The 22,257-nt window shown below is 43.9% G+C and overlaps 1 long non-coding RNA gene across 1 annotated transcript in view; it reads left to right on the top strand.

The window, feature by feature from the left end:
- LOC144829065 (uncharacterized) overlaps positions 1 to 6,757 on the top strand; it is a 72,140-nt gene extending 65,383 nt beyond the window's left edge. The window contains exon 3 of the long non-coding RNA XR_013610588.1: positions 1,369 to 6,757. This is a non-coding gene — a long non-coding RNA (uncharacterized LOC144829065). The remainder of the gene's footprint in view (positions 1 to 1,368) is intronic.
- The last annotated feature ends 15,500 nt before the right edge of the window (positions 6,758 to 22,257 follow it).

The raw sequence follows: 22,257 nt of genomic DNA, 5'->3' as shown, positions 1-22,257 counted from the left end.
GGGGAAAGGCAGAGTGCAAGAAGACGGACAAACAAAGAGGAAGGAGGTAGCACAAGGGTAACTATCAGAAGCAGCAACGAGGGACGGGAAAGGCACCAGCCCCCCAAAAAGACAGTCAGAAAATGGGTAAAGGCTTCAAAAGCCAGAAAGAGGGGGTGGAAATTAAAACAGCGGCACAAGAGGGAGAAGGGAGTAATGCTAAAGTGAGCGAGTGGCGACACCTGCCGAAAGAGGGCAAGGAAGGATGTTCAGGCAACTTCAGAGGGAACAGAGGAAAACATGTGGCAGCCTAGAGTGACAAAACAGTTGGGGACAGGTGAGGAAGTTATGTACAGGAATACAGTTATCATTAGGTGCATTGCTATTGTTAGAACTCTCAATGTTTGTGATGTTTTAAACATGCTTCATTTCCCCCATACTCTTAAGTTGTTCCCAGGAATCCCCCTTGTTACTCCTCCAAAGAGGTATTGATCTGTACTTCTTGAAACCAGTATATCAGTTGAACGATGTAAAACCTTGCTTTGTGACTGCCTTCAAGACATTAATTTGTTGTCTGTTGTTTTTATAGCTTAACCCAAGCACTGCTGCGAAATCTGGTCAGAGTTTCAGTGAGAAAAGGTGCTGTGTGCACTGTGCAGTAGGATTTATTGATTTACAAGTGGTGCCTTTCATGCTTGATGGAGTCAGCTAGAGAGTCATTTTCTAATCTGCTCCATTCACACACTCTGCAAGATCAAGAAGTGTCATGTTGCGTATATTTTTTTAATGTGACTTGTAAAAATATGCACCCGCTATGGGAATCCTTGGGACTGCTGATAAAGGGCTGCTTTCTTTTTAATCTATGTGGTCTCAAGCTATACATTTTGACGCATTTCTATAGGCTATCTCTAGGATTATACAAGAATCAACATGGGGATAATTTCTCAGACCCACACTTTTAACTTTCTGTGTAGCTCCTCTGGCACATATTGTACAGTTCTTTAGCTTTTCTCTAGTGTCCTATGCATGCAACACACAGTCGTGTCCATTTCTGAGCACGTTTTCTGTAGACCTTTTTTAAAGATTGTGTATCACGTATTTTCAGACTTCAAGCTAATGAAATATTTTGGAAATGTGTGTGGCCCAAATTCATACACTGCAGGTTTACTGAATCAAATGGCATTTTGACATCAAGAAAGTTGTTTGTCATATTTCTCATTAATACTTAAAAAAATCAGCAGTTTGATCCGTGTGAACTAAAGATTTATGTCAATTACTTACACGGCCGGCTGTGGGGATCTTTCACAATGGCTTGTAAATAACATCTCACATCCTGCTACCATCCCCTCACAGAGTCCTCCCTGGGCACCTTGCATCTTTTTCTTTCAGGCTCACGTTTGTAGCAGATCTCCTTGGAGTATGCAAGCCTGAATGCACAGCTGCAGCCATGACAGCAGGTGAAGCTGATCTGCTGGCACACGCCAAGTCCAAGATGTGGCGCAACATGCTCTTCAGAACCATGAGGCAATGCACCGTGAGGTGAAGGAGACAAGCCGGCGCAGAGTTTGCCAATCTTTTTTTAATTTCTTTATCAGGAGAGGGACTCTCCCTAGACCGCAGATTTGTCCATTGAACTTGTTCACATTGCTAACTAGTGTTTTCTATTGGAAAGGGTAGAACCAAAGCAGTCTTGCTTAGTACCCTAGCCCTCTTCAGAAGTCAAACTTGCTTGGCAACCCAGAAATTCTCTGAAATAATGTATGAGTTTTCTTCTATGAATGCCTAGAAGAACGGAATTTTTAGTCCATTTATCACAGAAATAGTGCTGAAAATCGCACCAAAAAGATGGCAATTTTTCAAAAAATTCTTCTAGGGGAGGAACCCTCTCCAAACCCACCTTATTGCCATCAAGCTCACTCGCTACATTCGCTCACATACGTTGATTCATTCTATCTACGCCCCACCAGTTTAAAATTCCACCAGCCACCCCTGGTCAAAATTGGATAATAACTTAGAATTAATCAAACTGCCAGCAGCCAAACTAGGCATTCTCAGCCATTTTCTAGATGTTGATCAATGCACCCATGGCATCCAGCAACTTTGTCTTTGCATGGGACCAGGCTCAATCAATTCCTTTGTTAGAGTGGCTACTTTATTTAACAAAAATCATCTATTTTCAAATCAATGACCAGTGTAACCGACCACATTACCATCTAAGATTGAGTGAAGATATCTGACCTCAATTGGTTACAAACTTTTATATGGGAAATCTGATTCTACTGGTACCCATTCTGTGATATTTGGATTCTGAAAATGTGTTGGGTCTCTTAACATCATTTAATACACCCTTAATGGTCTGAAGCAGATCAGGTTGTTCTTTGAACTTTTTTAGGGTATGTTTTTAGATTAACTAATCCACTGTAGGTTATCTGAGAAAGGGGCACACCATCAACGTCATTCAACAGCATAATTGTTTGGGTTCCTTACCATCTGAGCCTCAGCAGTGACTGATAACCACAGAAATTCCCGTTTTAATTGGTAATGTGTACTTATGGGGTGATCCCCAATAGGCAAAATTTAACTGCTAGGTTTCTGCCTTACTCAGTGTACACTGCAGATTCAATTCTTTGTTCAGTGTTTGTGTTTGGAAAGTTCTGAGCACTGCTAAAACAACCAGTTCAACATCTTCATACATGCCTACAAAGCCCTCCACAGCGTAGGACCTGCCTACATCAATCAATATTAACCATCGACTGAACTTCAACCAACCCTCTAGATAGCTGCATTCCTCTTACCTCACCCTCACACACACACCCCGCATCTGTCACAGCCACAGCGGTGGCCGCTTCTACATCTCTGCCAAGACCTGGAACAACCGTTGCCTCCAGCTCAATGCAGCACCCTCGCTGGCAGGCTTCGGAAAGAGACTCAAGACCTTGATCTTCGACAGAGACACAGCGCCCAGATACCCATCAAGTTGATAGTGTTGCACTTTACAAATGCTGTTTGTTGAGTGATTGAAAACTATTTTATCAGCATTTCTCTACTGTGGCATGTACAGGGGAGCAGATAAAGGCTTGGCAGTGAAAGTTCAAGAATGCATGCATTCTAAGAAACATTGTATTTTTTATTTGTGCAATGTCCTTCCAAATGCATTTGCATATTACCGAATTGAGGCCTGTGTTTTTTTCCCATCTTCTTTCCTGAGAATGAAACAAACCGCAAATCGTGCATTTTTCTTGATTGCTACTTAACAAGAAGCAAGCAAATGAAGCATTATATGAGCCCTTGGCATTGCCATAAACTTGTGAACCCTGTGATATATGCATTTCAGGCACAGGAAACAACAGTCTTGGAAGAGGTCAATACTTTATACAGCAATGTTCTACACATTTCTTGAGTGTATCACTACTCAAGATCTATGCTCTGTAAAGTTACTTAAGACTGCTTGCCATCCCCTGGTCAACTCAGTGAAGGCCCCAAAGCCATGTGTAGATCATCTCCAATTCTCAACACCTTTAGGCCAAGGTCAAAAGTAGATGTTCCTGTGTAGATTCCATACCAGAAAATAGAACAAGTACCACACAAAGCAGTGTTAGCTCCGAGAAAAAAACAAGATGAAGGCACTCCTGTTTATTAGCATAAAGGAAGTGAGTCCACATACACGTTATCCCGTCCACCTTGCATACAAAAGTTGCCCCTGCAATGGCTTTTATTGTGAATAGTTCCAGGAAATAAATGTAATTAGACCCTGATGTACCACTCTTCCATCCTGACAGCTTCTAGTTATCCATTAACTTAATTGTACAATAGGTATGCAAGAAACCCTGGGGTGATGGAGGAAGGGAAGAAACAAAACCCAGCTGTCGGAATCCAGTTAATCATGTTGCTAATGGTCCTTTACTTATGGAGAAGTTTGTTTGATCAGCTTTGTTTGTTCACCATAATGTATGATCACCTCCTAAGAAGGAATGCCAGTAAATTGATGCTAGATTCAAAATATGTTCACACATGAAATTAAATGAAATGAAATGGAGATTTGTAGAGCGCGAAACATTCACCCGAAGGTGTTAAGGCGCTTGCTCATCAAAAGCAGGATTTAAGCTAGGGGGTTCGAAAGCACCTTAAAGACTGAACAGCCATGTCTTTAGTGCTTTCCTGAAAGCTAACAGATGAGTTTCCTGTTTCAATCTAATTGGGAGAGAATTCCAAAACCTAGTTGCGCCAACCAGAAAGCGTCTTCCCCCCCAGGAAATTTTTTTGACCCTGGGAACAATCAGATCATGGGCAGACGCGGAACGGAGACAACAGACTGGGATGTAGTGAAGCAGATTCCGCTTTAGAAAGCCGGTCCAATGTCCTGTGTGGCCTTAAAAACTATACATAGAGCCTTAAACTCAATCTGTCTTTTCATTGGCAGCCAATGTAAATCCTTGAGCACCTTCGACACAGATTTGTGTCTTGGGATGTTCGACAGGAGTCGAGCTGCTGCATTCTGAACTACCTGCAATTTGGACTAGCACTTTTTCCGAAGATTGATAAAAAGCCCATTACAGTAATCGGCTCTTGACAGAACGAGTGCTGATACCACCAATTTACGTAGTTCAGCTGGGATAAATGGGAGGATCTTTCTCAAAAGCTTTAATGTGTAGAAAGAGAGAGAGGTAACCTGGTTGACATGATTTTCAAACGAAATTTTAGAATCGAAGGTGACTCCCAAGTTCTTTACCTTGACCACTGGCATTGGTAGTGGCCCAAGCTCCACGGGCCAAAGATCGGAGGACGAAAAGTTACTGTGAGCACCGAAGAGTAAGACCTCCGTCTTAATTTGAAACAATTGGCGGCCATCTTGACTAAGGTAGGTATGAAACTGTGTCATAGTGTCAGTGGGGGATCCTGGCACTGAGACGATGATCTGTGTATCATCGGCATAGGATATAGCCAAGAAACCTAGGGACCTGATCAGTCTCGCCAGTGGTGCAACATAAAGATTAAAAAGGGTCGGGCTCAAAGAAGATCCCTGTGGCACACCGCATGGCAGTGTACAATTGGGTGATGTAAAATCATCTAAGGCCACAAATTGTTCCCTGCCAGACAGGAAAGATTCAAGTAGGGCGAGTGCATTCCCTTTGACACCGATCCCCCTCAGAACCTCCAAGAGTTTCTGATGGTTCACCGTGTCAAATGCAGTGGAGAGATCAAGCAGCACAAGTGCTGCACTGCCCCCGCATCAACTGTCTGCCTAATCATTTCAGATGATGTGATCAAAGCCAGTTCGGTGCTATGGTGTTTTCGAAATCCAAACTGGGTATCATCATGAAAACCATGCCTCTCAACATATTCTGATAGAGTGTTGTTCATGTCTTTCTCCACCATCTTTGCTAGTAGCGGAAGTCTGGAGATTAGACAATTGTTGTAGGGGTCTGCCTCATCCAAGTTTGGCTTCTTCAAAAGCGGGAGCACGGATGCCAGCTTCCAACTAGTGGGAAATATACCAGAGTAAAACATTTGATTAAAAATAAGAGTCAAATGGGACGCGAAGATCTCTGGTAGAAGATGGAAGATTTTTGGGGGGCATAGGTCCAGTGGGGAACCTGGTTTAGTGGATCTCAGCAGGTCAATTGTTGCTTCCGTTGTCAATGTTGGGAAGGCAGATAATTTAGGAGGGTCCCTGTATTCAGTGGGGGTTCCAGGGGTGATCCCTGTCATCACAGGCCTGGCTGAAGCTTTTAAAGAGGGAACCATTCCTTGATCCGTGGACCTGGCAAATCCATTATAGACCGCCTTACCTTTGTCTTGGAAAAACATGGCCACACTGTTACAGAATGCCTGGGTTTTAGGGGAGTCTTCCGCCTCAGAGCATTTGGCTAATCGTTTTACCGTCGAGAAAAGTTCCTTTGAGGAGTTTTTTGCTGATAGTATAGCTGTAGTGAAATAGCTAGTTTTCTCTTAACGATAAGTTTTTTATACTCAAGAAAGGCTAATTTATAGTTAGCTTTATCCTCCTTTTTGTTTTTGTAACCTAAGCTGTTCTGAATACCAGGGTTCAGTGGGTTTGGGCCTATGGTTGGAGATGCATTCGGCTGGTAATACTTGGTCTGTATATTTTCTCAGAAAGTTCTCAAAAGCAGCAACAGCTTCATTTGAGTCTTCTAATAGTAGGGCAGGATTTTGGGCTAATACAAATTCAAACATGTCTAATGCCAGCTTATTCCAGAGCCGGAACCTTTTCCGCTGTCTGTTTGTCAATGTCTTTGTCTGAGAGTTTTGTTCCAGAAACGAGAACATAACAGCTTTATGGACCGACCATACAATTGGCAGTGATGGAAGGCATTGTAAATAATCATTGCTGGTAAATACTCCATCCAGTAAATGACCCCCAGAATGTGTACTACCAGTCACCTGCTGAGTGAGGCCCTTGCTATTTGCAATATCAATAAAATGTACAGCATCACATGTATTATGGAACAAAGCAGACTGATATGTGGAAAGCTGGAGACCTATTCTGCAGGAGAATGAAGACCAAGACACACTGAAATCGCTGCTGATGGAACCAAAGAGGATAATGCCAGGCGATACAATGAATGAATGGATATTTTCAATGTGTGATTTCTTAAAATCATTGCAATTTCCCAATTAGTGCAATCACAATGACTGGAAATAAAATAGGATATAAAATATACTTGGACATACATATTTTAACTGTGTCATGTCACATGCACTCCATTCATTCACAGTGTTGAGAATGAGAGGTATAAATAAAGTGACAATGACAATGCACTTCCCTCCAGTGTGTCCTTTGTCCATGCCTAATTAGTTAAAATACCAATCATAGAGGTGCATACTGTCCCAGCTTAGAGTGCCTATCCTCTAGTGATGGTGCGCTAATTGTAAATTGAACAAGCTTGTGCTTATAGCCTAAAGCTTCTTTATTTTTTAAACCGTGTTGAATCGCCTAAACCACACTTTTGCCTGGTTAGCCTGGTAAGTATTTACTCGAGTTGTTTCCTTGATTGATATAGTTATGCAGTGGGATTTGCGCCATGACATGCCCAATTTTCAGTTGCCAGGTTTAGCGACACAACCACCTTTTGCATATAGCTGTTCCAAGGGTTGCCCTTTCCTTCATAGATTGGTTTGAGCACTGCACAAGAAAAGCTGAAATGAAATTGTAAGCCAATCAACAAGTGGAGGATAAATCACAAGGTGCAAGGGAACTGAGGGGAAAAGAAAACAAAGTTTCAAGAAGAAGGCAAAGTGTTAACTTGAACACTAGCAAGTAACCTTAGCAAGACATCAAATAGTGTATTTACAAGAATTGCCGCTAACCAGTGTTTCCGTAAGTTAGCAGCAATTTTCTTAACCCTGCCTATCGCCGAAAACTTTTGCCCTTGTACTGACTTATGTACAATACGTCGCTACATGGGAATAGTATCAGCCAGCCGCGACAAAAACTGCCTTTAACACTAGCGTCAAGGCAATAAAAGTGTTGGTACTAGCGAGAGAAAAGTGACAAAAGGCCAATTAGCAGCAAAAAACTCACTTTAGTCAACCCAACATCACTTTTCTACCTCTAGAGGCAAAAATAGCCTATAAGTCTACTCTAATGATAAAAAGCAGATAAAAACAATGGCATGCAGAATGGAGCTGCCAGAGCCAAGTTCAGCACAGCTAAAGAACTACCCCAAATCCCCCAACAGTGCCTGGGGACGAGGAAATGCAGATTCAGGGCTCCATTTATGTAAAGATGAGCATTGCTGGGGAAAACCAGTGATGCAGCACTTTGCATAGCTCTATCTTTGCGACACCATGGCAGCTGATGCCTGGAAGCGAGGGCAGTCTCCTGGGCTCTGAGGCCTTGCTGGGTCTGCGTCTCAGACCCAGAGTGGGAGGCGGTGGTGCTATGGAACCACTGTGGCCTGACGGTGGAGGCAGGCCGTGTTGGGCCTGGTAGTGAGGCATTAGCGATGGCTCTGACCTGGTGGTGAAATCTGGTAGGTGGCATGGAGACACGTTGCTGACTTGTGAGAGAAGAGCCCTTGGCGCCCTTTGGAGCTATGGACAATAGTGGCGCTCCTGTGCACCAACGTAGAAAGGTCTGCATCGCATGACACGCACCACCACTACACCGGGGTGCACGGAGGAGATAACCAATGGTGGGCCTCTCTGCATCACAGGCCAGAGGATGTGGCGTTGCCCGTATGGTGTAGAGGGTAAGGCCACTGAACTGTGCCAAACTTGCGTGGTGGGAGCGCTTCAACTTCACGACTAAGAGGGCCCTGTTGCATCACCTGCATTAGGAGGTTCCCCCACCCAATTTGGCAGCGACTGCTATACCCAGGCCTGTGAAATCCTGCCTGACTGAGGCTTCTGCTGGTTGAATCACAGATTTGGAGAGAGTGCAACATATTGACCCCCAGTGTCAATGCCCAGGCGAGGAGATGGTGGGATGCGGAGCAGAGGAGGCCCGGGGGTCAAGTCGGGCCCAGGCCTTGAGCCTGTGGGTGGTGGACACCGTGCCCTGAGCAATCCCTGCACAGCGAGTGACCTACATCACTGAGGGCATTGCACAAGACTGGTAGGGGACTCCACTAACTGGTTAAAGTTGCTGAGATTGGCCATTGGTGGAAGCTGGTGCCAGGGACATGGGGCCGGATCGGGCCCAGGCCCTTGGGTAGGCAGCTTGAAACGCTGTTACTCACTGGGGAACTCAGAATCTGGTTGCTACTGTTAGATCGAAAGAGGCCTCCTGATAATTTGCTTTTGGGTGTACGGGGCACTATCCCTTAGTGTACTTGCTCATCCCACAGCGCAGTGCCATCTGGTAGCTGCTGCTGCTCCTCATCTGCTGCTGCTTGTTCCTCTGACCAGGAGGTCGGGTGTTCGAGTCCCTCCTCCACCCTCAGGCTCCTTAACTGCCCTTTGTCCCTCTTTTCTGCTCTTCCCAACCACTCTTTCGGCTCTTCTCATTTGGCTTTGGCTTTTTTCTTTGCTTTCTTTGTCTTTTTTTTCTGTGCTTTTTTTAGTTCCTTTTTCCCTGTCCTCTCCCTCATAGCTGCTGCGATCTCCCGTGACCCTGCACCCTCCAGTGCCCTTTCACGCATTTCCTGCCTCACAGCTGTCCAGCCCTCCCAGCAGAATTAATTGATAGTGGCCGCTATGTGGCCATGTTCAGAGGACGCGCCACTGGTTTGCCGAATGCACACCAAAGGCAAGGCCGTCTGTGTACTTCCATGCATGGACCATGTCCAGGTAGGGGCCCGGCCTCTCGGACACTCCACCACTCCGACACCAGCACTCTCCTCGCCCTCAACTCTGGATACCACGCCACCTGCCATGTAGCTTCACCAAAGAATACCCCTGCACCCTTCACTTCCAAAACTGCAAAGGCACCTTCTGCTACATCAACCCACCACTCCCTGGAGAACCTTACCAACATCGGACTCAAGCACCTAGTCACTGCACCAACCCACATAGTCAGACTCATGCACTACCCCATCTTCTCCGCCAGCGGGAACTTCAACTACAACCACACCACCAAACTCTCCTAGACCGACCATCTTTGTATACATCAATCCTTCACCACACCCACCGTACACCACCGCCATCATCGCCCCCGGTATCGACTAGGTTAGGCGACATAACAGAACGCGACATAACACTGACCCCGGGGTATTGCCTACACTGGTTTCCTTAAATCGCCCGAAATAAAGTTACCAGCAAATTCATAGACTTGGGGTTGGTTCTGGCTAAAAGGGAAATCCCTAGCCATTAGAAGGTGAACTGTGCCCCTAGCATCTTGAGGTGGCTGAGGGAGTTTATAAAATGGGCAGATTGTGAAGGGATTTTTAGACTGCAAATAGCCCATAGAACTGGCAGTGAAAAAACACTGGACGTGGCAAGAACGTGGGTGGCGTTAGTAGAGTTGCTCAAGCAACCGAGTGATGATAACGAAACACCCCCAGAATGAGTAGCACCGGATGTGGAGGTTGGAACGCTACCCTACCTGTGCATGTAACCTGGCCGACTGAGAGTATATACTGCATAGGGGTTTACCCTTTTTAGATCCCTTCCTACTTGAATTATTGTGTCTGATGCCCTGTACAACTGGATTATTATTCTCCAAAGAGAATTGGATGATTGAGTGACATGCCTGGGGGGGTGGGTGTGGGTAGGAGTTGAGCAGGAGGGAGGGGAGGGAGGTTTCTGTTATTTTATTTATTTGTTGTGAACCTTGTGAGTTCGTAATGGAACAGACTGTTAAGATGTCGGCTATCCACTGAAGGGATATAGAACCTGGCTCGCCTGAGGGCTCTGATTTGACCTCAATGTACTGTTGACATTTTGCACAAGGATCACATCTGGTGAGTATCTGAAGCCAGTGGATTGAGATCATTGTTTATGGATGTTGATAATTATTGTTGAAAGTACGATGTAAGCTCTAGACCCCAATTGTATTGCTTTTGAATGCTTGGATGCTATTGAATAAAATCTGTTTACAAAAAAAATATCATCGCCCCCCGGTTGCAGCTATATTAAGGCCACTGAAGAACTTCTCATCAACTCCCTCAGCACCACCACTCCACCAACACATACAGACGCCAATAATGCAGTGCCCAACCTCCACCAATGGATTTCCAACTGCGCCAACACCCTAGCATTCCTCAAGAACAAATTGACAAACAACAGTCCAACAAGGCCAACTGGTTCACTCCCGCCCTCCACTAGTCCAGACTCACCTGTAGATGTCTTGAGAAGGGATGGAGCCACAACAATACCCCTGAAACTCACACAACCTTCAAATCCGCCATCAACGTACACCACCTGCTCATGAAAACCACTAAGAAAATGGCCCTCCAAGACAGAATCAATGCCATCGCACACAAAAGCAAGGAACTCTTCGCCACCATCAAGGAGTTTACCAGGCCCAACAGCTAGACCACAGACGTGCCCCCCCCAGACCTTTGCAACAAACTAGGCACTTACTTCCACCACAAGATTAAGAAGACCTACGACAGCTTCAAAACTCTGGCCACCCCGCCTGCCACCATCGTACACAACCAAGCCGCACACCAACAGACCATGCTCTGCTGGACTCTTCTCACAGCAGAGGACATGCTCAAGGCCATGAAGAGCATCCATTCAGGTGCCCTGACGGATCCTTGCCTGTACCATATCTTCCAGAGAGCAGCCACTGACATTGCCCCACAGCTTTTCAGCATCATAAACTGCTCCATTGAAATTGCCACCTTCCCCAACAACTAGAAACATGCCAAGATCAACTCTCTTCTGAAGAACTTCAGACCGATCTCACTCCTCCTCTTCCCATCCAAGGTCACAGAGAAGGCTGTCAACACCCAACTCTCCGAGTTCATTGAAGTGAACCACCTCCTGGACAGTTCCCAACCCGGTTTCCGAAGCAACCACAGCACAGAGACTGCACTCCTCGCTGCCATAGATGACATCCACTCCCTCCTCGACCGGGGCGCGACCGCAGCACTCATCCTATTAGACCTCTTTGCCTCCTTCATCACCGTCTCCCAAAGCACCTAATCATTGAGATATTAGAATGGGGCCTATTTCAAAAGGTAAACGTACATATTAGTAAATATACATGTGTACGTTTACTCTTACACTTTTGAGTTACTTCTCTACATTGTGCTGCTCATCATTTACGTGTGTAAACTTACTCAAAACTGTAAACTTACATGTCAAATCCCTCGAATTCCAGGGGTGGAGCTTAATTTCTGAGTGTAAAGTTACTACTTGTAACTTTTCATTTATAGAGGAAATCTCCACCACCGGGGCAGAGATCTCTCTATGCTAAAGTATAGAAAAAGGCTAAAAGTTTATTGAAGTTTAAAAAAAAATTTAATAGGTTTTTTGTTTTAAATATTAATGTTAATCAATTATATATACTTATTATAAATGCTGAGTAATATAAATGCATGTGTAGAATAATTAACTTCATTTTAAATACAAAATGTAACTATTTTGAATGTATTAAATATAACATATTTTTACTGAAGTTTATTTAAAAACCGCACTAAAGTAAAACAAATATGTACTTTAAACTATAAAAAGTGGCATACAGAATAATTAAAAGTAATTTAATTAGTTTATTGAAAAATATTAGTAAAATATTATAACATTCATTAATTATTAGGTTATATTTTGGGATTTTTTTTAACTTTAGATAGAGTTTAATTAGATTTTTAAATAGTTAAAATAGTGTAATTAATTTTAACATAAGTTCCTATAGGGATATGTGAGGAGGTTGCAGTATCTCGGAATGGCCATAGGTGGTGCTGGACTTACTCAAGCTCTGAGTTGGAATACATTTCTGACATTCGTAGATCCTTTTTGGCTGTATTAACTATAGAAGGTTAGCTTCTGAACAGGAAAAGGCTTACTCTTTTGAGGGTGGGTGAATGTCCCTCACTAAATCGCTCCCGTACCCTTACTTAATCCCTCTTTATGCCACTCTTAACCCCTCTTCTTTAGTACTCAGTATTCCCCTTTTTCCAGCTGCTCCTCTCTCTCTCTCTTATATTTAGTACTAATACTAACACTCGGCACATAAAAGGTAGGCAGGGTGGAGGTGAGCCCTCTCTAAATAGGTATGTGAGTAGTGTTTTGTAGTGCAGTAATAGTACTATTGAAATACTACTAAACATGCTACAAAACACATTTTGTGAATGGGCCCCTTATGTTCAACTTATGAGCCTAGTTGTAAAGGCTTTAAGATTCCCCCTCCTTTGAAGAGATGTGAAGGCCCAATGTTACCTCCTCTGTAAAGGTTTCAGGTGTTAGATATAAGGATTTCCTCACCCATGGTAACCAGCAAGGCATCAGAAAATATGTTTATCTCTAATGAGGCTCTCCTGTCAGCTCTAGAGTGGTTCAGCTCTAATGGAGCTCCACTCTCTATTTTATATGTCATGTCATCATTCTGAGCCTTTATAGTGAATCCTTTTTTTTACAGAGCTACACTTCAGCACCCTAAGTCAAAGGAGTCACTTTCTTAATAATGTGGTCCTCCAGTTTACTACCTACTAGCTATCCCTCCAGACAAGGGTGGATCTCTTTGCTAGGCCGAAAGCCTAAGGCCCTGCCTTAACAGGAAGGTTGACCCTAATCTCTTGTTCATTTTCCTATGGTCTTGAAGAGACCCTAAGAAGAGCACGGACTACACTTTAAAGTGGTGCTTTGATGACTTTCTTGATGTCCTATGTCCCCTCATCTGATGGCCCTAGATATGTCGGAACAAGCTCCTTCTGCCTCAGATGCATCTGATAGCTCTTTCATTAGCGGCTGGATTCAGGGAGCCCTGTGTTGATTGAGTGATGCTAATGCCACAATTTCTTATGAATGTCATAAACACATCCAGCTTTAGGCGAATTATGGATAATGTAGACTCGTCAAGGGAAGTGAAGATAGAAACATACTTAGAGATCTTCTTGGGGAACTGATCAATGAGGCTCCCAGAAGAAACAAGCTGACCGAAGAAGTATTATCAGATATTTTCTATCTCTGTTTTCACCACCATAAGTAAGACTCAATCATGTGTCACATCGTTTGCAAAAGATGTTGCAGCATATTCTCATTTTCCACATGGTCACCCCAGATTTGTTGCCTTTTTCTGGATTCCTTTTTTACTGGCATTAGGACACTGTGCTCAGTGACACTGCCCATGAATCTCACAGTACATGTACTCCAGATCTAAAATGGTACTGGTAAAATTGGTTGTGCCCAATTTGTCTACTTAACTGTCCTGCAAAAACCATTGAAGATGATGCAGAAAATGCACCCAAACCATGCAAGTGAAATGTCATTCTTTGGTTCCAGTACATATTGAGCTCACCTACCTATATAACTATGCTGTGGCTGAGTTGCAGTGCAGTGGCATGTGGCTGAGAAAAGCGCCTTTACATGTTGAAAAAGATCATTTTTATATGTGTATGAGATATCCCTAAAGTGTACCTTGGAAACCTGCAAGGCAGGGTGATAATATGTCAAAATCCACAACATTATACATAGGGGTTAGTATGTGCACACAGTAAAATTGAACCCAGAAGCTAGAGGTCACTCTGTAGGATTTGATAGATGTTTCCATGGGCCTGGATGGGATTAAAATCTTTATTTCCAGTCTCTGCATTTGAAAATGCTAAAAACATATTTCAAAGTTATTCCTTACTTAATTTTCAAAATCGTATTTAATGGTGTAATCAGATTTTTGATTACTTAAGTGGGAAAGTACCTTCATAAAAATGTACTTTGTGATGCCTGAGCCATAACAGTCTTAAACTAGTTTTGCCACTCAACTCCTCCAGAGAAGAATGCACATCCTTGGCGGGGACAATTAATGGCTCTGGGTCTGAGCTCAGGAAGAGCTGATAGGTATTGCTAACTAAACAGAGATTGGATATATTGGAGTGGGCAGAAAACCTTAGTTGAAGAAAGGGCAGCTTTAACATGACATTTTTTGAGTTAGAGATTCCATGGAGTACTTCTCCTATTCATCTCAAGGACTCTTAGACAGCTGTGCTCCGGTCAAAGTAGGGCAAATAAACAGTTTGGTCCTATTCCAGTGGGAGAAGAGTGTATCTGAATAAAATCGATCGGGTGACTCAGGAGCTACAGACAGGCCTACCTGAAGTCAGAAGTGATCTGCCATATTGAAACAAGGACTCCTGTGTATTTTTTCCAGCAACACAAAGAGAAAAAGCAGATGAAATGATGCAAAAGGAAGTGGGAAACTAAATGAAAATAGTTAGATTTGGCTAGTGCACAGGATAAATTATCACCACTTCCTCAGACACAAATGAAAAAAAAGGGCCCTGCTGGAAGGAAGAAGACTGCTGACTCCTACCTGAACAAGAGGACTCCTTCAAGCACATCTGACTCCTGTCAGTATCTAGGAACTAGAATTATGTCACGGTTGGCCTCCTTTTTACCTTCTTAAGGGCACATAAAGTAGAAGGACTCCTGTCTCCAAGAGGGTCCAGCTGATCTCAGATGGCTACACCCTACAGGACACCTTGCTGGGGAGAGATTTGGTGCCTAGAAACCTTCACTGATGTGCTACAGACTCCAGGGCTGACCAAAAGGAACTTTTTCAGCAATTGGAAAAAATGTGGACATCATCATTTGGTCCGCCTCTGGAAGACTGGGACATAATGCGGCGGCTTGCCTAGGAAGACCTCACGCTAGGCAAACAAGAAAACAAGGTTTAACCACCATGGGGCCCTATTATGTAAACGGCGCACTTTCCCTGTTTGTGCCGGTGCACCTTAAAACAGGTGCGACAGGTGCAAACAGGGAAAGTTCACCCTATTACATGGAATGCGCTGCCCCTAGGGTGGCACATTCATGCAAAGAATAGAGAGGCTGTTTTAAAGCTGCTCCGTGTTTCAGTGTAAGCAGCAGCCCATCTGCACTTTTAAGGGGGATCAGAGATCCCCTTGCAGGCGAGTGCAGCGAGTGACTGCACCCGCTGCAAGGCGATGCTCGGAGGTCCATGGGACCCCCTCCAGAGGGCTGCACTACTGGGGCGCACTGACAGTGCTCCTCCTGACTCAATCTTTGCTTCTGCACCAGCAACTATATTATGGCACAGAGGCAAAGGAAATCCCTCATTTACATCGGGCAACGACCCCATGCAAATGAGAGATCTCACTCTGAAGATAGCATTGGCGCTTAATGTGCACCAGCGCTATTGGTATTACAGAAGGGGATGCACAAGAGTGTGTGGCCCCTTCTGTAATACCAAAGAGCCCTGAGGGCACTTCCATAATATGCCCCCTGGAGTTTTTAGCTTTACTGAAGACTTATTCAGCTGGACACTGTGAGGAAGATACCGAGGTCTGTGAAAGCCTGCCTGGCTACAGCTTCAGGCTTTGCCAGGCTAGACAATTTGCACTGCCAAAAAAGTGATTAAGTCCTAAGGCAGGGGTCTTCAACCTTTTCTGTAGTGAGAGCTACTTCTGATCAGTGAAAATCATCATGAGTCACTGAAGGCTAAACGACTTGCACATTGTTTCCGTTCACGATCATGCCCAGCTTCATTGACTTTAAGCCTAATGTCCAAGTAGCCAAATACTATAGATTGAACAAAATACTTTGACTTAGGGCATTATGACAGGGCAGCCATGTGTGTCAGTGAATGAGTGGTCTTTAGAGATGTTTGAACATGTGTGCATTTGAATGGTATATATTTTATAGGTGACTGAGGACCTCTGCCACATATACTTGCAGCACAGGACATACCTTTCACTATATGTGGCAACATTACATGTATAACACAAACATGCAATACCTTTTTTTAAATGGGAGAAATTTAAAATAAAGAAAAATGTTCTGCAAACATATACATAATATGGAACATTTTTCCGCACTTTAAATTTCTTTAAATGGCTGTATTTTTCTGTTATACTTAGGGCACAGTGTCCACTGGTCACTGGGAGCAAGAGGCCTGTTTTTTGTAAAACTTTGAAATGGGAGAAAATTAATATAAAGAGTTAACTTAATCATTAAGGTAACTTTTCATTTAAATTGTCTCCAATTTAAAAGCATTCAGAAACACCATTTTGTTCACAGCTTCAATATTTAGCTAATGTTAGAAATTTGAGTCTCTAGTTCGCCGAGGTAGGTACCTTTGTCCAAATAGTGACCCTACCTTCTAGTCAGTGTAAGGGGAATACACAGTTTAGATAACCCTGGGTAGCTTGGCACGAGCAGACAGACTTATCCCAAAGGCAATGTGTAAAGTATTTGTACTCAAAACACACAATAATACAGTGATAACACCACAAATCGACACCACACTGGTTTAGAAAAATTAAGTATCTTTATCTAAACTCATCAGACCAAAATGACAAAAATGACAAAAATCCAACATACAGGTAATAAGATATGACTTTAGAACAGTTATTTCAAAGGTTGTAGAAAACAAATAGCTCCACATGGGCTATTGGGGCGTCGTAACAGCAATAAATTTAAAGTACGGCGCCGACCACGAGGAGCGAGGCATCGGGCATTGACTCACATGGACCCCCAAACAAACAGTACCTTGGAAACAAAGTCTATGATGATGCACTTTGTCTTGGAGCCTAGGCGTCGGTGCTGAGGGCAAAGCTGGCACCCTGCCTGCCACAGGGGAGGCAAGGCGTTGGGCCTGCGAGAAGGCGATGTGTCATGTCCAGGACAGGTGAAGACGGTCGCGTTGGCGGTGAGGCATCGGTTCCAGTGATGATGCAAAGTCGGCAACTTCATGGAGTCACCCTCGGTGGTTACCGGTGCTGCGATAACAGAATGTAGGTGCTAGCGATGACAGAGTCTGTGTGAACGCTGGTGTCGGGCATGGCCAATAACTGCAGGCATCGAAGGACATCGGAGCTGCGGTGCGTTGTTCACTTCAACAGCGGTGCCCTGGGCCTCGGTGCAGGTCGCGGCATTGCGGACAGCGTCGGAGACAGATTTTCTTACTTCTTTCAAGCTGTTTACAGCTCCCAACAGCAAGCACAAACTCCAGAGGCACAAAACTTGTTTAGGCACCTCTTGACCGGTCAGAACTCCCAGCAATAGAGTTCAGGGCAGCTGGTGGTGAAATATTTGTGGCCCTGAGACTTCAGAACAGGAGGCCAGCACACACAGGCCCTTTGAGATCTTCTTCAAGCAGGTTCAAAGCAAAGTTCCAGTCTTTGTCCTCTCCTTGGCAAAAACACCAACTGCAGGCCAACCCCACACAGCACACATCAAAGGGGCAGGACTCCTCCTTACAGCTCTTCAGCTTTTCTCCTTGGCAGAGGTTCCTCTTGAGTCCAGAAGTAATCTAAAGTTCTGGGATGTTAGGTCTCTTTGTGCAAGGGTCTCTGAGCCCAATCCAAACCAGTTCTGTTCTCACATGTGCAGTATGACGATAGGGGGTAGAGACAGCATTTTGCAAGGGAGACAGGCTCTACTCAGGTGCAAAGAAATCTCATCCCGCTACTGTAAATTCAGCCAAGGTCTATTCAGCTCAGCTCTGAGTCACCAAGGAAGGGCCAGGCACAGCTCAAACCCCCACGGCCCCTCCCCAGTGGCTGTCCACAGTGAATGCACATCCCCAGCCCTTTCCCACTCAAAAAACCGACAGTCAATACACAAACAGGCAGAGGCACACAGAATAGTTAAACAAGAAAATGCCTACTTTCTAAAAGTGGCAATTTCAAACATATAATTTAAAAAACATCTTTACTAAAATATCTGTTACTGCATTCTGAGTTCAGAGAGCCTAAACTTTTTTTCTCTGTCTTGTCCAAATGAGAAGTTATACATGTACGATGTTACAAAGAATTTCCCATTCTACCCTAATGGGCAGATAGCCTTTCATTAATGAAAAACGAAATTGGCAGTATTTCACTATCCGGACATGTCACACACCCCAGCACATGTCCTACCTTTCACATACACCTAACCATGCCCAGGGGGGTACCTTGGGCCTACCATAGGGGTGCCTTACATGTACGAAAAGGGAAGGTTTGGCCTGGCAAGTGGGTGCACTTACCTAGTCGACATGGCAGGTCAAAAGTGCTGCAGTGGCAGGTCTGAGATACCTTTTCAGGGCTACTTCTGTCAGTGGCAATATCAGTGCTGCAGGCCCACTAGTAGCATTTTATTTACAGGCCCTGGCTCACTTCAGTGAACTTTTCTAGGGACTTACTAGTAAATCAAATATGTAAATCAGGGAGAACCAATTTATACAGGAAGCACTTGCACTTTGACACTGATCAGCAGTGGCAAAGTGCCTAAAGCATCTTAGCCAGCAAAAACAAAATCCAGCACAGCATCAAAAATACAGGAGGTAGAGGTAAAAAGTCTGGGGAAAACATGGCAAAGATGCCAAGTCTAACAGCTGAAAATAACTTATATTTAAGAGTTAAATACCTCATTGCTTCAGTTGTTCACCTCTGTGCCCCAGTCCCAGCTTGGGTCATAAACCTGTCGGAGCATTGCTCATTATCTGGCCCTGCAATCTGCAGCCTGATGTTAAATATACATAAACATATCCTTCACTTACCTTTTAAAGGTATTTATGGCCTGGTGCTTATTTTAAAACAAAATTAAGGCTGTGAGCTACTTCAAAGGTGTCTGCGAGTTACTGGTAGCTCAGTATCAACCGGTTGGAGACACATGTCCTAAGGTATGACCTTTGATCAGGACAAGATAGAAAATGTATCCACTCTGTGAAGCAACCGAGGCGGGAATGAAATGTGACTTTGCCCCACTCTGAGCTATTGGCCCCCAAAACAACTGCTTCTTTGGAAGCTCAACAATGACATATCCAACATTGCTGGAAGATTTTGTGTTATGCCCCATGCTATAAACTTTGACCAGGACAATCCCCTTGGTGTATCCAGACTCCTTTTGATCACACTCAGTCTGAAATCACACCTAGTTCCAAGGCAACCGGGAGCAAGTGTTTTTACAGACCCGCAAGGATTTTGGGGCATCAAAATTAAAATTTAGTGGCAACAATATAGAATTTTTGCATCACAAAGTTGCATTTTCTGTGGCAATTTTGTGCTGTTTTCTGTTATCAATATGTCTTGGTTTGTAATAGATTAACGCCACAGATCCACACTGTGTCCTGCTATTAACCTGCCCAGCAAACACCTTTCTCTGATATTTTCTTCCTATGCCACTACCTTCACACCATTGCCTTCCATTTCCATCACTGGTATGTCACTAACCCCTTCCTCTGCCATGGACCTACTCTCCCATTCTTCTACCATCATCCACCCTCTTCTCTGCCATCACTCTCATTCTACTCTGCCATCACATAACTCCGGCTATTATCCCATGCTGTACTCCACTCCCTCCCCCATCATCTTCACCCTCCTCTTTTGTCACACTTCTCTGCCCCTGCCATCCTCTTCGATCACCATAAATTTGGATACATTTTAATCATTTAAATTGAATAGATGTTTGTACATTTGTGGTTGCCTATCTTATCCTACCTGTAGTCCTTCTTACACTGTGTGCAACACATTTTTTAAACAGTGGCAGCTAGTGCTTACATTGTTAAAGAAGAAATGCTGGGGTCTCTTCTTTTGTTCAGAAACCTCCGGCTAGTGCTAGGGAAGGTTAGGGTGCTGACTATCAAGGCTGTATACTCCTAATTTCCTTCATCACTCTTTAATTCATCACCAAACATTCCACACCCCAAAATCCCCTGCTTGCAGGTTCTTTTTCATCCATGTGTACTCCCTTGTCCCCGTTTTTCCATCTCTCTCTCCCTCCTTCTTTCCCACTTGTGTGTTTATTTTCGCTTTTTTACTCTACTAATTTGTGGTGATAAGTCACCTTGCAACAACGGACTCAAATTAAGCAGTGGTGAAAGTAGGTAAACAGCCTTTGCCATGCATCCATTACCATGCATGCATTTATCATGCAGAAGCCTTTACAAGGTATTCCCTTACCAAGTATGGTAAGTATAGGTAAAGGCAGGTCATTTTAGGGTTCAAGGGTGGGCAGTGTTAAAAGATGGTAAGGGTAATTTTCGGATTTAGGTGGGGTAGAGGTGAAGAGAGTTAAGGGAAATGTTAGGGTTAAGTGGTCGGTAGTGGTAAAGGAAGGTAAGGGTAAATTTAAAAAAGGCGGTATTTTTTCGGTGCACCCAAAAATAAATATATATATAACTATATATATAGAATTATGTTGTTTGAAAGACCAAGAGTTGAACAATGTTTCAATTGATGACTTCATATGGACAGCTCTTTCTTTCACAGCCTGGTTCATCATAACACTAGAAACAGATGCCAGTGTTTACCAGTGCAGTTCAAATGACTGACCCTCTTGATATACACACAGAAGTCTGTAGTGATTGCATTAACCAACTGAGCTTTACCAGCAGAGCAAAGCTTTTTCTACAGATAAGATTAACTTGTGTTTTTGTCATTTATGGTGTGCACATTCCAAATTATAATATACAGTTAGTTGCATGTGAAAGAACGACAAATTAGTTATAGAATATATTGTTCTTTTTTACCACATGTGTGTGGCTCTGCTCCCATGCTTGTGACATCCGACTCTCTGCAAGGAGCTAAAACGAAAGTACTCTTCAGCGTGCATTGCGCAGACAGCCATTCATCAATAAAAAAGGGAAACAGTAAAAAAAACAGGGAAAATTGTTCTGAAGATTTCTTTTTTAGCAGCCAGTGTGACAAAATCGCAGGCATCGTGCTCCATAAAGGATTAGGGGTCAGATGTACAACCCTATTTTGAATGCGCAAATGGGTTTGCGACCCGATTGTGCATGCAAAATCTAAAAGGGCCATGTGCAATCACTATTTAGCGAGTCACAATTGTTTTGCGACTCACTAAATAAGAATTGCGACTCACTATTAGGAAGGAGCATTCCAAGGGCGTCCCTTCCTAATAGCCAGTCAGAGGCCTATGTAGGAATGTTTTGCGACCGCAATTGCGGTAGCAAAACACTCACAACTTACCGCCCTCTTCAAGAGGTTGGTAAAGCACTCGCAAATGGTTGTGTTTATGAAGGTGGTAGCAGTCACCCTCTCGAAATTAATAACCCAATTTTTGATAGATGTGTTTTTAGCTCGGCCTACAGCAGGCAAGGTCATGTCACCGGCAGAAGAGGAGTGTCTGACCTTGATCACTGATTTGAAGCATGTTTATTTTATTTTATGGTATTTATAGAGCGCAACACTCATCCCGAGGGATATCAAGGCGCTAATACCAGTACTGAGACTGCTGCGAACTGTACTGAGATAAAAGTTAATATTTGGGAAATAGATGGGTTTCTAATTTCTTTCGGAACAGGAGATAGTTGGTGGTGAGCCTTAGGTCAAGGGGGAGTTCGTTCCATTTCTTTGCAGCCAGGTAGGAAAAAGAGCGTCCGCCAGTCCTAGCTTTATATATGCGCTTAGTTCTTGCTAGGGCGGACTGCAGGGAACGTAGGTTCCTAGTGGGGACATAAAGTTCAATCTTTTCCTGAAGGATGATGGGGCCAGTTTTATAGAGCGCCCTGTGAGCATGGCAGAGCAGCTTAAAAACAGACCTTTGGCGCATAGTCAGCCAATGAAGTTTTTTTAGGCAGTCAGAGGCAGAATCGAACTTGCCTTTATTACATATAAGTTTAGCTGCAAAGTTTTGTAGAACCTGTAGACGTGTAAACTGGTGCTCATTCATACCAACAAAGAGCGTGTTACCATAGTCTAGACGACTAACTAGCAGAGCCTGTGTGACAGCACGTCTGCAATCCAGGGGGATCCA

This window comes from Lissotriton helveticus, chromosome 4_1 (genome assembly GCF_964261635.1).
Source record: "Lissotriton helveticus chromosome 4_1, aLisHel1.1, whole genome shotgun sequence".
In the NCBI taxonomy this organism is placed as follows: Eukaryota; Metazoa; Chordata; class Amphibia; order Caudata; family Salamandridae; genus Lissotriton; species Lissotriton helveticus.
This window is presented reverse-complemented; position numbering and strand designations above follow the sequence as displayed.